The following is a 13,854-nucleotide window of genomic DNA, read 5'->3' as shown; positions in this document are numbered from 1 at the left end:
CTGCTCCAAGGATTTTCACAAAGGTACTAGGGTCCCTTCTAGCGGTTCTAAGACCGAGGGGCATTGCAGTAGTACCTTACTTGGACGACATTCTAATACAAGCGTCGTCCCTGTCAAAAGCAAAGGCTCATACAGACATTGTTCTGGCCTTTCTCAGATCACACGGATGGAAGGTGAACATAGAAAAAAGTTATCTGTCTCCGTCAACAAGAGTTCCCTTCTTGGGAACAATAATAGATTCCTTAGAAATGAGGATTTTTCTGACAGAGGTCAGAAAGTCAAAACTTCTAAGCGCTTGTCAAGTTCTTCATTCTGTTCCACGTCCTTCCATAGCGCAGTGCATGGAAGTAGTAGGGTTGATGGTTGCAGCAATGGACATAGTTCCTTTTGCACGAATTCATCTAAGACCATTACAACTGTGCATGCTCAAACAGTGGAATGGGGACTATACAGACTTGTCTCCAATGATTCAAGTAGATCAGAAGACCAGAGATTCACTCCGTTGGTGGCTGACCCTAGACCATCTATCCCAGGGAATGAGCTTCCGCAGACCAGAGTGGGTCATTGTCACGACCGACGCCAGTCTAGTGGGCTGGGGTGCGGTCTGGGAATCCCTGAAAGCTCAGGGACTATGGTCTCGGGAAGAGTCTCTTCTCCCGATAAACATTCTGGAACTAAGAGCGATCTTCAATGCTCTCAGGGCTTGGCCTCAGCTAGCAAAGGCCAGATTCATAAGATTCCAATCAGACAACATGACGACTGTTGCGTATATCAATCATCAGGGGGGAACAAGGAGTTCCCTGGCGATGAAAGAAGTGACCAAAATAATTCAATAGGCGGAGGATCACTCCTGCCACCTATCTGCGATCCACATCCCAGGTGTGGAAAACTGGGAAGCGGATTATCTGAGTCGTCAGACATTCCATCCGGGGGAGTGGGAACTCCACCCGGAGATCTTTGCCCAACTAACTCAATTATGGGGCATTCCAGACATGGATCTGATGGCGTCTCGTCAGAACTTCAAGGTTCCTTGCTACGGGTCCAGATCCAGGGATCCCAAGGCGACTCTAGTAGATGCACTAGTAGCGCCTTGGACCTTCAACCTAGCTTATGTATTTCCACCGTTTCCTCTCATTCCCAGGCTGGTAGCCAGGATCAAACAGGAGAGGGCCTCGGTGATCTTGATAGCTCCTGCGTGGCCACGCAGGACTTGGTATTCAGACCTGGTGAATATGTCATCGGTTCCACCATGGAAGCTACCTTTGAGACAGGACCTTCTTGTTCAGGGTCCATTCGAACATCCAAATCTGGTCTCCCTCCAGCTGACGGCTTGGAGATTGAACGCTTGATTCTATCAAAGCGTGGGTTTTCAGATTCTGTGATAGATACTCTGGTTCAGGCCAGAAAACTGGTAACTAGAAAGATTTACCATAAAATATGGAAAAGATATATCTGTTGGTGTGAATCCAAAGGATTCCCATGGAATAAGATAAAAATTCCTAAGATTCTCTCCTTTCTACAAGAAGGTTTGGAGAAAGGATTATCTGCAAGTTCTCTAAAGGGACAGATCTCTGCTTTATCTGTCTTACTACACAAAAGACTGGCAGCTGTGCCAGATGTTCAAGCATTTGTTCAGGCTCTGGTTAGGATCAAGCCTGTTTACAGACCTTTGACTCCTCCCTGGAGTCTAATTCTAGTACTTTCAGTTCTTCAAGGGGTTCCGTTTTAACCTTTACATTCCATAGATATTAAGTTACTATCTTGGAAAGTTTTGTTTTTGGTTGCTATTTCTTCTGCTAGAAGAGTTTCAGAGTTATCTGCTCTGCAGTATTCTCCGCCCTATCTGGTGTTCCATGCAGATAAGGTGGTTTTGCGTACTAAGCCTGGTTTTCTTCCAAATGTTGTTTCTAACAAGAATATTAACCAGGATATAGTTGTACCTTCTTTATGTCCGAATCCAGTTTCAAAGAAGGAACGTCTGTTACACAATTTGGACGTAGTCCGTGCTCTAAAATTCTATTTAGAGGCTACAAAAGATTTCAGACAAACATCTTCTTTGTTTGTTGTCTATTCTGGTAAAAGGAGAGGTCAAAAGGCGACTTCTACCTCTCTTTCCTTTTGGCTTAAAAGCATCATCCGATTGGCTTATGAGACTGCCGGACGGCAGCCTCCTGAAAGAATCACAGCTCACTCCACTAGGGCTGTGGCTTCCACATGGGCCTTCAAGAACGAGGCTTCTGTTGACCAGATATGTAAGGCAGCGACTTGGTCTTCACTGCACACTTTTGCCAAATTTTACAAATTTGATACTTTTGCTTCTTCGGAGGCTATTTTTGGGAGAAAGGTTTTGCAAGCCGTGGTGCCTTCCGTTTAGGTAACCTGATTTGCTCCCTCCCTTCATCCGTGTCCTAAAGCTTTGGTATTGGTTCCCACAAGTAAGGATGATGCCGTGGACCGGACACACCAATGTTGGAGAAAACAGAATTTATGCTTACCTGATAAATTACTTTCTCCAACGGTGTGTCCGGTCCACGGCCCGCCCTGGTTTTTTAATCAGGTCTGATGAATTATTTTCTCTAACTACAGTCACCACGGTACCATATGGTTTCTCCTATATATTTCCTCCTGTCCGTCGGTCGAATGACTGGGGTGGGCGGAGCCTAGGAGGGACTATATGGCCAGCTTTGCTGGGACTCTTTGCCATTTCCTGTTGGGGAAGAGATATTCCCCACAAGTAAGGATGACGCCGTGGACCGGACACACCGTTGGAGAAAGTAATTTATCAGGTAAGCATAAATTCTGTTTTTTGGTACAGTATATATATATGATAGCAAATGAAGAGTATTCTCACTTCGACTCCAACTGCCAGGGTGCAGACAGTAAAGTAATATATGTAAGCAATGGAATGCACTCACTGGTCTTTTTAACAAACGTGAAGTTTAATGTAACGTTTCGGGGACCGTATCCCCTTCCTCAGACCTATATATATATATATATATATATATATATATATATATATATATATATATATATATATATATATATATATATATATATATATATATATATATATATATCAAAGACAAAGTGCACTCCCGGATCCTTTACTTTACAGCCTTGGGTGCAGCAAAAAAAGCAATCACAACTCCAATAGAAAGCGCACTCCAAAGCTCTTAGCAAAAATCTCACTTTAATGTGAATGTTTTCGAGCCGAAATGACTCGTCCTCAGACAAGCAAAAAGTGTACAGTTGCACTTACCACCACCGAAGCTTTAAACACTTCAGAACAGGACGTCACGCTCTACACAGTAGACACGCCCCCAAATGGGCATCATCATCTGTGTCAACGTTAGTCCAAACAGACCACAAAGTGAACATAACAATCCTAAAACAGAAAAATTATTAATAATAACATCAATGCAGTAAAAAGCAGCACTGGAGGAACCTAAAACAATGTCTAATAACTGATAACCAGTGTGAAAGCCTGCCACAACCTGTGTGATCAAACCAAAAATATGGTTGTCTGAGTACGAGTCATTTTGGCTCGAAAACGTTCACATTAAAGTGAGATTTTTGCTAAGACCTTTGGAGTGCAGTTTTTTACCGCATTGTTGTTATTATTAATAATTTTTCTGTTTTAGGATTGTTATGTTCACTTTGTGGGTGGTCTGTTTGGACTAACGTTGACACGGATGATGATGCCCATTTGGGGGCGTGTCTACTGTGTAGAGTGTGACGTCCTGTTCTGAAGTGTTTAAAGCTTCGGTGTTGGTAAGTGCAACTGTATACTTTTTGCTTGTCTGAGGACGAGTCATTACGGCTCGAAAACATTCACATTAAAGTGAGGTTTTTGCTAAGACCTTTGGAGTGTGCTCTCTATTGGAGTTACATATATATATATATATATATATATATATATATATATATATATATATACAGGGAGTGCAGAATTATTAGGCAAGTTGTATTTTTGAGGATTAATTTTATTATTGAACAACAACCATGTTCTCAATGAACCCAAAAAACTCATTAATATCAAAGCTGAATAGTTTTGGAAGTAGTTTTTAGTTTGTTTTTAGTTATAGCTATTTTAGGGGGATATCTGTGTGTGCAGGTGACTATTACTGTGCATAATTATTAGGCAACTTAACAGAAAACAAATATATACCCATTTCAATTATTTATTTTTACCAGTGAAACCAATATAACATCTCAACATTCACAAATATACATTTCTGACATTCAAAAACAAAACAAAAACAAATCAGTGACCAATATAGCCACCTTTCTTTGCAAGGACACTCAAAAGCCTGCCATCCATGGATTCTGTCAGTGTTTTGATCTGTTCACCATCAACATTGCATGCAGCAGCAACCACAGCCTCCCAGACACTGTTCAGAGAGGTGTACTGTTTTCCCTCCTTGTAAATCTCACATTTGATGATGGACCACAGGTTCTCAATGGGGTTCAGATCAGGTGAACAAGGAGGCCATGTCATTAGATTTTCTTCTTTTATACCCTTTCTTGCCAGCCACGCTGTGGAGTACTTGGACGCGTGTGATGGAGCATTGTCCTGCATGAAAATCATGTTTTTCTTGAAGGATGCAGACTTCTTCCTGTACCACTGCTTGAAGAAGGTGTCTTCCAGAAACTGGCAGTAGGACTGGGAGTTGAGCTTGACTCCATCCTCAACCCGAAAAGGCCCCACAAGCTCATCTTTGATGATACCAGCCCAAACCAGTACTCCACCTCCACCTTGCTGGCGTCTGAGTCGGACTGGAGCTCTCTGCCCTTTACCAATCCAGCCACGGGCCCATCCATCTGGCCCATCAAGACTCACTCTCATTTCATCAGTCCATAAAACCTTAGAAAAATCAGTCTTGAGATATTTCTTGGCCCAGTCTTGACGTTTCAGCTTGTGTGTCTTGTTCAGTGGTGGTCGTCTTTCAGCCTTTCTTACCTTGGCCATGTCTCTGAGTATTGCACACCTTGTGCTTTTGGGCACTCCAGTAATGTTGCAGCTCTGAAATATGGCCAAACTGGTGGAAAGTGGCATCTTGGCAGCTGCACGCTTGACTTTTCTCAGTTCATGGGCAGTTATTTTGCGCCTTGGTTTTTCCACACGCTTCTTGCGACCCTGTTGACTATTTTGAATGAAACGCTTGATTGTTCGATGATCACGCTTCAGAAGCTTTGCAATTTTAAGAGTGCTGCATCCCTCTGCAAGATATCTCATTATTTTTGACTTTTCTGAGCCTGTCAAGTCCTTCTTTTGACCCATTTTGCCAAAGGAAAGGAAGTTGCCTAATAATTATGCACACCTGATATAGGGTGTTGATGTCATTAGACCACACCCCTTCTCATTACAGAGATGCACATCACCTAATATGCTTAATTGGTAGTAGGCTTTCGAGCCTATACAGCTTGGAGTAAGACAACATGCATAAAGAGGATGATGTGGTCAAAATACTCATTTGCCTAATAATTCTGCACTCCCTGTATATACGTATTTTACAAAAGTGAGTACACCCCTCACATTTTTGTAAATATTTTATTACATCTTTTTATGTGATAATACTGAAGAAATTACACTTTGCTACAATTTAAAGTAGTGAGTGTACAGCCTGTATAACAGTGTAAAATTGCTGTCCCTTCAAAATAACTCAACACACAGCCATTAATGACTAAACCGTTGGCAACAAAAGTGAGTACACCCCTAAGTGGAAATGTCCAAATTGGGCCCAATTAGCCATTTTCACTCCCCGGTGTCATGTGACTTGTTAGTGTTACAAGGTCTCAGGTGTGAATGGGGAGCAGGTGTGTTAAATTTGGTGTTATCACTCTCACACTCTCTCATACTGGTCACTGGAAGTTCAACATGAAACCTCATGGCAAAGAACTCTCTGAGGATCTGAAAAAAAGAATTGTTGCTCTACATAAAGATGACCTAGGCTATAAGAAGATTACCAAGACCCTGAAACTGAGCTACAGCACGGTGGGCAAGACCATACAGCGGTTTCACAGGACAGGTTCCACTCAGAGCAGGCCTCGCCATGGTCAACCATAGAAGTTGAGTGCACATGCTCAGCGTCATATCCAGAGTTTGTCTTTGGGAAATAGAAGTATGAGTGCTGCCAGCATTGCTGCAGAGGTTGAAGGGGTGGGGGATCAGCCTGTCAGTGCTCAGACCATACGCCGCACACTGCATCAAATTGGTCTGGATGGCTGTCGTCCCAGAAGGAAGCCTCTTCTAAAGATGATGCACAAGAAAGCCCGCAAACAGTTTGCTGAAGACAAGCAGACTAAGGACATGGATTACTGTAACCATGTCCTGTGGTCCGATGAGACCAAGATAAACTTATTTGGTTCAGATGTGTCAAGCGTGTGTGGCCGCAACCAAGTGAGGAGTACAAAGACAAGTGTTTCTTGCCTACAGTCAAGCATGGTGGTGGGAGTGTCATGGTCTGGGCCTGCATGAGTGCTGCTGGCACTGGGGAGCTACAGTTCATTGAGGGAACCAAGAATGCCAACATGTACTGTAACATACTGAAGCAGAGCATGTTCCCCTCCCTTCGGAGACTGTGCCGCAGGGCAGTATTCCAATATAACGACCCCAAACACACCTCCAAGACGACCACTGCCTTGCTTAAGAAGCTGAGGGTAAAGGTGATGGACAGGCCAAGCATGTCTCCAGACCTAAACCCTATTGAGCATTTGTGGGGCATCCTCAAATGGAAGGTGGGGGAGCACAAGGTCTCTAACATCCACCAGCTCTGTGATGTCGTCATAGAGGAGTGGAAGAGGACTCCAGTGGCAACCTGTGAAGCTCTGGTGAACTCCATGCCCAAGAGGGTTAAGGCAGTGCTGGAAAATAATGGTGGCCACACAAAATATTGACACTTTGGGCCCAATTTGGACATTTCCACTTAAGGGTGTACTCACTTTTGTTGCCAACGGTTTAGACATTAATGGCTGTGTGTTGTTATTTTGAGAGAACAGCAAATTTACACTGTTATACAGACTGTAAACTCACTACTTTACATTGTAGCAAATTGTCATTTCTTCAGTGTTGTCACATGAAAAGATCTACGGCTAGATTACGAGTTTTGCGTTATGGGTGAAAAAGCAGCGTTAAGGGTCTTTTTCACTACCGCTGTACGAGTCTTGCAGGTATATCTGTACCACACACTTTTTGGGCCGTAATGCAACGTAACTACCGGAGCTTTCAAAAAGTCCTTTTTCAATGGGACTTCCATAGCGCCGGTATTACGAGTTTACCTGGGAGGCCAAAAAATGAGCGGTACAGCCCATAACTACTACGATCCATAACGTAAACTGAAAGTCAGTAGTTATGAGTTTTGCGCTACAAATCTGTAACTAAAGTGCTAAAAAATACACTAACACCCATAAACTACCTATTAACCCCTAAACCGAGGCCCTCCCACATCACAAATAATAAAATAAAATTATTAACCCCTAATCTTCCACTTCGGACATCACCGCCACTATAATAAATATATTAACCCCTAAACCGCCGTACTCCCGCATCGCAAACACTAGTTAAATATTATTAACCCCTAATCTGCTGTCCCTAACATCGCCGCAACCTACATTACTGTTATTAACCCCTAATCTGCTGCCCCCAAAATCGCCGCCACTATACTAAAGTTAACCCCTAAACCTAACCCTAACACCCCTAACTTTAATGTAATTAAAATAAATCTAAATAAAACCTACTATTAATAACTAAATAATTCCTATTTAAAACTAAATACTTACCTATAAAATAAACCCTAAGCTAGCTACAATATAACTATTAGTTACATTGTAGCTATCTTAGGTTTTATTTTTATTTCACAGCTAAGTTTGTATTTATTTTAACTAGGTAGAATAGTTAGTAAATAGTTATTAACTATTTACTAACTACCTAGCTAAAATAAATACAAATTTACCTGTAAAATAAAACCTAACCTGAGTTACACTAAAACCTAACCTTACACTACAATTAACTAAATTACATTGATTAAATACAATTAACTACATTACAAAAAATCACAAACACTAAATTACACAAAATAAAAAAGAAATTATCAAATATTTAAACTAATTACTCCTAATCTAATAGCCCTATCAAAATAAAAAAGCTCCCCCAAAATGAAATAAAAACCCTAGCCTAAACTAAACTACCAATAGCCCTTAAAAGGGCCTTTTGCGGGGCATTGCCCCAAAGAAATCAGCTCTTTTACCTGTAAAATAAAATACAAACACCCCCCAACAGTAAAACCCACCACCCACACAACCAACCCCCCCAAATAAAACCCTAACTAAAAAACCTAAGCTCCACATTGCCCTGAAAAGGGCATTTGGATGGGCATTGCCCTTAAAAGGGCATTTAGCTCTTTTTCAGCCCAAACCCTAAGCTAAAAATAAAACCCACCCAATAAACCCTTAAAAAAACCTAACACTAACCCCCGAAGATCCACTTGCAGTTTTTGAAGACCCTACATCCATCCTCAACGAAGCGGCAGAAGTCTTCATCCAAGCGGCAAGAAGTCCTCAACGAAGTCGGAAGAAGTTTTCATCCAAGTGGGCCGAAGTCTTCATCCAAGCCGGCATCTTCTATCTTCATCCATCCGGCGCGGAGCGCTCCATCTTCAAGACATCCGGCGTGGAGCATCCTCTTCTTCCGACGGCTCTTCTCAAATGAAGGTTCCTTTAAGTGACGTCATCCAAGATGGCGTCCCTTGAATTCCAACCTAGACTGACATTGATGATGTCACCAATATGCAACAGACAAAGCAAATAAGTAGCTGCACAAATACAATTGTGATTACTGTTACAGGGATATTTTACTCTCATATAAAAGAGCATGACCCTTAATGTTTGATTGCCTCCTTTTTAAAGGGATAGAAAAGTCAAAATTAAATTTGCATGATTCAGATAGAGTAGGTAATTGTAAGACACTTTTAAATTCAATTCTATTTTCTAATGTGCTTTGTTCCTCTTGGTATCCCTTGTTGCAAAATAATACGCACATATCATACACTAGTGGGAATACAGTCCAAACTCTGACCAGCAACCAGAAGATATGCCTTACTGAGGCTTGGTGCACATAGGCTAAGCTGGCAACCTCCAGCCAAGCATACAAACGGACAGGTATGCAACATTTCGGGAACACAGTCCCTTAATCATGCATGATTAAGGGACTATGTTCCTGAAACGTTGCATACCTGTCCGTTTGTATGCTTCAATAAAGGACATTTCTAAAGGAATTTATGGTTCTGTGGAGTACTTACTTTGTTATATACACTAGTGGGAGCTAGCTGCTGATTGGTGCCTGCACAGGTCTTTTATGATTGGCTAACTACATCTGTTCATCTAGCTGCCAGTAGGGCAATGAGGCTCCTTCAGCAAAGGATAAGGAGAATGAAGCAAATTTGATAATAGAAGTATATTGGAAAGTTGTTTAAAATTGTATGTTGTATATAAATAATGAAAGAAACATGTGGGGTTTCTTATCCCTTTAAATTTGCCTCCCTAAATTTGTGCTGTTTCTTTGGGTTTAATATGTGTTGCTTTGCAGATCCAATATCACATGTATCTGGTAAATGTGTACCTGAAGAAGGTGATCTCATGAATAATATAGAAAGTAACTGAATTAACAGCTTAAAGGGGCATGACAGTCAAAATTGTTCCTTCATGTTAAGATAGAGCATTTTATGAGACTTTTCAATGTACTTCTAGTGTCAGATGTACTTACCTAGATAGGCTCAGACTCAGCAATGCACTAGTGGGAGCTAGCTGATAATAGGTAGCTGTTTCTTGTCATTAATTTACTGGCTGCTAGGTCCCAGCAGTGCATTGCTGCTCTGCAGCTGACTTTTAAAGGGACAGTTAACCCTAACATTGTCTACCCTTTAATTTGTTCCCAATTATCCATTTTACCTGCTGGAATGTATTGTTAACAAAAAGCTCCTTTACCTTTATATCAGCAATTAAAATATCGTATTGTCATGGTATATGTGAGGTTAATAAATATATATATTTTAATCATATATCTCCAGATTAATAAATCTGTATTTTTGATCAGATATTTCACTGATCAGAAAAAAAAAAAAAATGATTCATTCCTCTCAGACAAACTGACTTCAATCATGTTCAGCTCTTCCCCCATTTAGTATGCAGACAGGATGTCTCCAAAGGCTTGAGCATAACCTTTGAAGCCCCCTCCTGCTGTGTAAAAGGCAGCACTTTGATACATAGAACAGGACACAGGCCCATATATATGGATTTCCTCCAAGAGAAATGCCGATCCGTCTGAAGAAATGTGAGAAATGAAAACATTTTTCAAGGGGAACTGGTAATTAGCACAGATTTATTTGAGCGGTTCATGTGGTGATTAAGATAATAAAGGCCTTGAAAAACACAGACAAATGCTAAGGTGTGACTCTGGAAACTCACATAAGCAGGCAGCAAATAAACATCAATTTATTTTTTCTGTTTGAATGCATGCCCCAGAATGTATTAAATATAGAAATTTGAGAAATATTACATGGGTATTTGCTAAGCTTGGGAGGTAACTGTTTTAGTCAGTCAAAAATGTGTAATAACCTCTGTTTTGTTTATATTTTTCAGATAGATAATCTCAGAGCTACATAGAAATTAATGTGCATATATATATGTATATATATATACATATATATATATAGGTTTTGAAAACATAAAATATCTTACTTAACCTCTGTGTTTTTAAGAATATAAATAAATACTTGTGGACCTGGAAAGAAATAATTAATGACACTTATTACTTTATTTCAGATGGAATGCCTGCATGAAATGAAATATCATATCATATGAATGTGCAATAAATGTTTATAATGTTTCAAATACATCTTTTAAAATATAGTGAGATGAAGATATGGAAGTTACTTTGATGTGATATGACTATGAGATATAAATTTTCTGTTAGGCTAAATGAAATATAAATTTATTTTAATATAATGTTAGATATATGTGATGTTTCATATCAAAACGATCAGGAAATTAATCTGATGCCGCTTCACCTATAATTGATATTGGGAGAGACTGGTGCAAGAAATTATGGCAGTTATTATACATTTTAAAGAAAGATGTTTTAATGTATAACTGTATTTCTTTGTCATGCTGCATTTATTTGTACTGTCTAATTGTAATGCTGCCACCCGGTGTTATGTTGAGAGAACTACAGCCAGAAAGCCTTTTGGCTGTTAAATATAAGATAATCCAATGAAAAGGGACAAGGCCGTGGGCGTTTTCAATATTCACCAATGACTGATAAATAATCAAAAAGGGGAGGGGTGAGATCAGATGATTTAAATCCCAGCATAGAGACTAAAAAGGGTGTGTTGACTGATCCAGAAAGGAGTAACTGCTGCAGTTATTAATCAAAAGCACACACCTACCATTGGACTCCATACGCTTTACCCCAATTTTGAATTTCTGAGGTGAATTGGATCTGTTGCAAAACATTGGAAACTGGATTGCTGTTTATTTGGTGATGTATATAAAAGTTTAATTATAAGATAAGTCATATGCATAGCCTTTACAGTTAATATATTTAAAGAGCAGATTATACTTCTAAACTGTGTGTCATTGTCCTAGATAGCTCTTAGCCTACCTATTTGTATGCAAGCATTTAAAGTAAACAATTACTATTGCTGGGCCTGACAGAGTCAAATAAATAAATTGTATTTTAAATTGATAACCCCAGCCTAGATATTATTTAAATTTGTATTTGGTAGACTAAGTGATTTATCTGTGAAAGTTCTGGTGTTTTAAGTCAATATTGTATTAGGATAAATTGCAGTTAAATAGCAGAATATATATATTATCCTATTGTTTTATAAACACTGTTTAGAATTGTATTGCTTGGATGTTAAAAGACTTGCATATAAGGCTGGTTTCTTAAGATAAGTGTGTAGGAATTTTGCATAGCATATTTAAATAGTTTTCAAGCGCCTATAATATTATTTAGTTTCCTTTTATTGCAAATATATTTCAATATGTTCATGGATATTAACTAAATAAAAGAATTCAGGTATTTATATTAATTGTATGGTCTAGTAGATGCATGGTTGATTAGGGTTGCTATTTTTTTTTATATTGTGTTTGTAACCCTGCCATAAACTGATATATTATTTGGATAGCACTACTAAGATTCTTATAAATATACTGACAGTATTTTGTCTGTGGTATCCCTACCTATACTGCTTTTTTTACTGAAGTATAGGCTATAAAAAAGCTGTGTAAATATATCTAGCAGAATAAATTACACTCCCAGTGGGAGGTAGGTGAGCTGGTATAACAAGAAATTGGAAACACATTAAGGGAAGGTAAAGGTGTAGTGAGATGTGAAGGGTGAAACGGCCCTGCTTGACAAGCATGGCACTTTTGAAGCAAACAACTGACAAATGTTACTAGCTAAGGCGGAGACACTCCAACTTGTTGCTAATATCCAAGTTATCAAGCTACCTGCTGAAGGGAGACTCACATTTCCAGCCAATGATCCGGTGAGCAGTGAATTTGTGTAGCTCTGGGAGGATCATTTGTGTTAAGAACATGGCATTGGAGCAATCTTACAACACTGGTCCAGTGAGTATGTGTGTGCACAGGGCCGGCGCTTGCATATAGGCGCCTAGGCAGCCGCCTTATTTCTCTCCTGTAGGGGGGTGCAAATTTACAACTTGAAAAAACAACCTTTTTTTTTTTAATTTAAATTTTTTATGTGGTGGTACAATCAGGGCTGTGTCTGTGAGTGGGGGATAAAGCGCATCCAGAGGGGCACCAGTGGCAAGCCTTGTGTCAGATTACAATATTTTAATTCATGTGCAGGAGGAAGCTCGGGGAGGGCCAAGATGGGGTGGTCTGGTACTATATCCTCTAAACTTCGCAACACTCTAAAAAGACAGTTGCTACACTAGCCGTGATTACACTTACAGCTGGGACTGAAGAATTCCAAATGTGCACTTTTGCCTGAATGGGAACATTGTTACAGCAAGTTTATGGCCATATTTGCTTGCTGAGTAAATTACAACAATTTGTTTGTTAAACATGATCTAACTTCATTTGGTTGATATGTATCTAATGTTAACATAAGTATACATAAAAGTATGTCTGATACTTTCCAGGCTAACGTTAGGCTTTATGGTATGCTAATACATGTGTCATAATTGGGGTACCCCTCACAGTAATACATTTCAGTGTGATGCTTCACCTCTTGCTTATTGTACATATTTGTAAGGATCATATTTGTAGGGTTTGCAATCCGGCAGATAGTTTGTCTTTCTTTTTCACTGCATTCCAGTTTTTACTAATTGTGACTGTACATAAGTTGTGCTGGACAAGGTCTACATTCGTTTGAGTCTCGGCTAGTAGCTTTCAACCCCTGACTAGTAAACTATAGTGATATTTTTCACACACACATACAGATAGATAGATACATAAAGATAAAGAGATAGATAGTGATATAAATAGAGAGAACGATAAATAGATAGATAGATGATAGACAGATTGATAGACCAGCTCATGGGGCCAAGTGATTGGAGAGGAGTTTAGTTGGTGTGAGGGTGTGACCGAGAGATCTGGGCATCTTTGAACAATGTTTAGGGATTCCTGGGTGGGACCAGAAGTTATCAAGTCTCATTGAGAGAAACAGGGTTTTATATATATATAGGTGACAGAGGGACAGTGGAATTTAGCTGCTAGTTTGGGCCAATCCTGCAAATTAAGGAGGGAGCCTGTATCTTGAAGCAGTGATACAATCAACTGAAAATATTTTTTGTATATTATAAAAAGGTATCTGAATTTCCATACAAA

General features: G+C 39.7%; 1 protein-coding gene across 1 annotated transcript in view; it reads right to left on the bottom strand.

Moving 5' to 3' along the window:
* CPN1 (carboxypeptidase N subunit 1) overlaps window positions 1-13,854 on the bottom strand; it is a 79,604-nt gene that overhangs the window by 20,318 nt on the left and 45,432 nt on the right. The window lies entirely within an intron of this gene.

The sequence above is a fragment of the Bombina bombina genome, chromosome 9, assembly GCF_027579735.1.
Source record: "Bombina bombina isolate aBomBom1 chromosome 9, aBomBom1.pri, whole genome shotgun sequence".
Classification (NCBI taxonomy): domain Eukaryota; kingdom Metazoa; phylum Chordata; class Amphibia; order Anura; family Bombinatoridae; genus Bombina; species Bombina bombina.
Note: the sequence above shows the minus strand (reverse complement) of the source record. Positions and strands in the feature narration are given on the sequence as shown.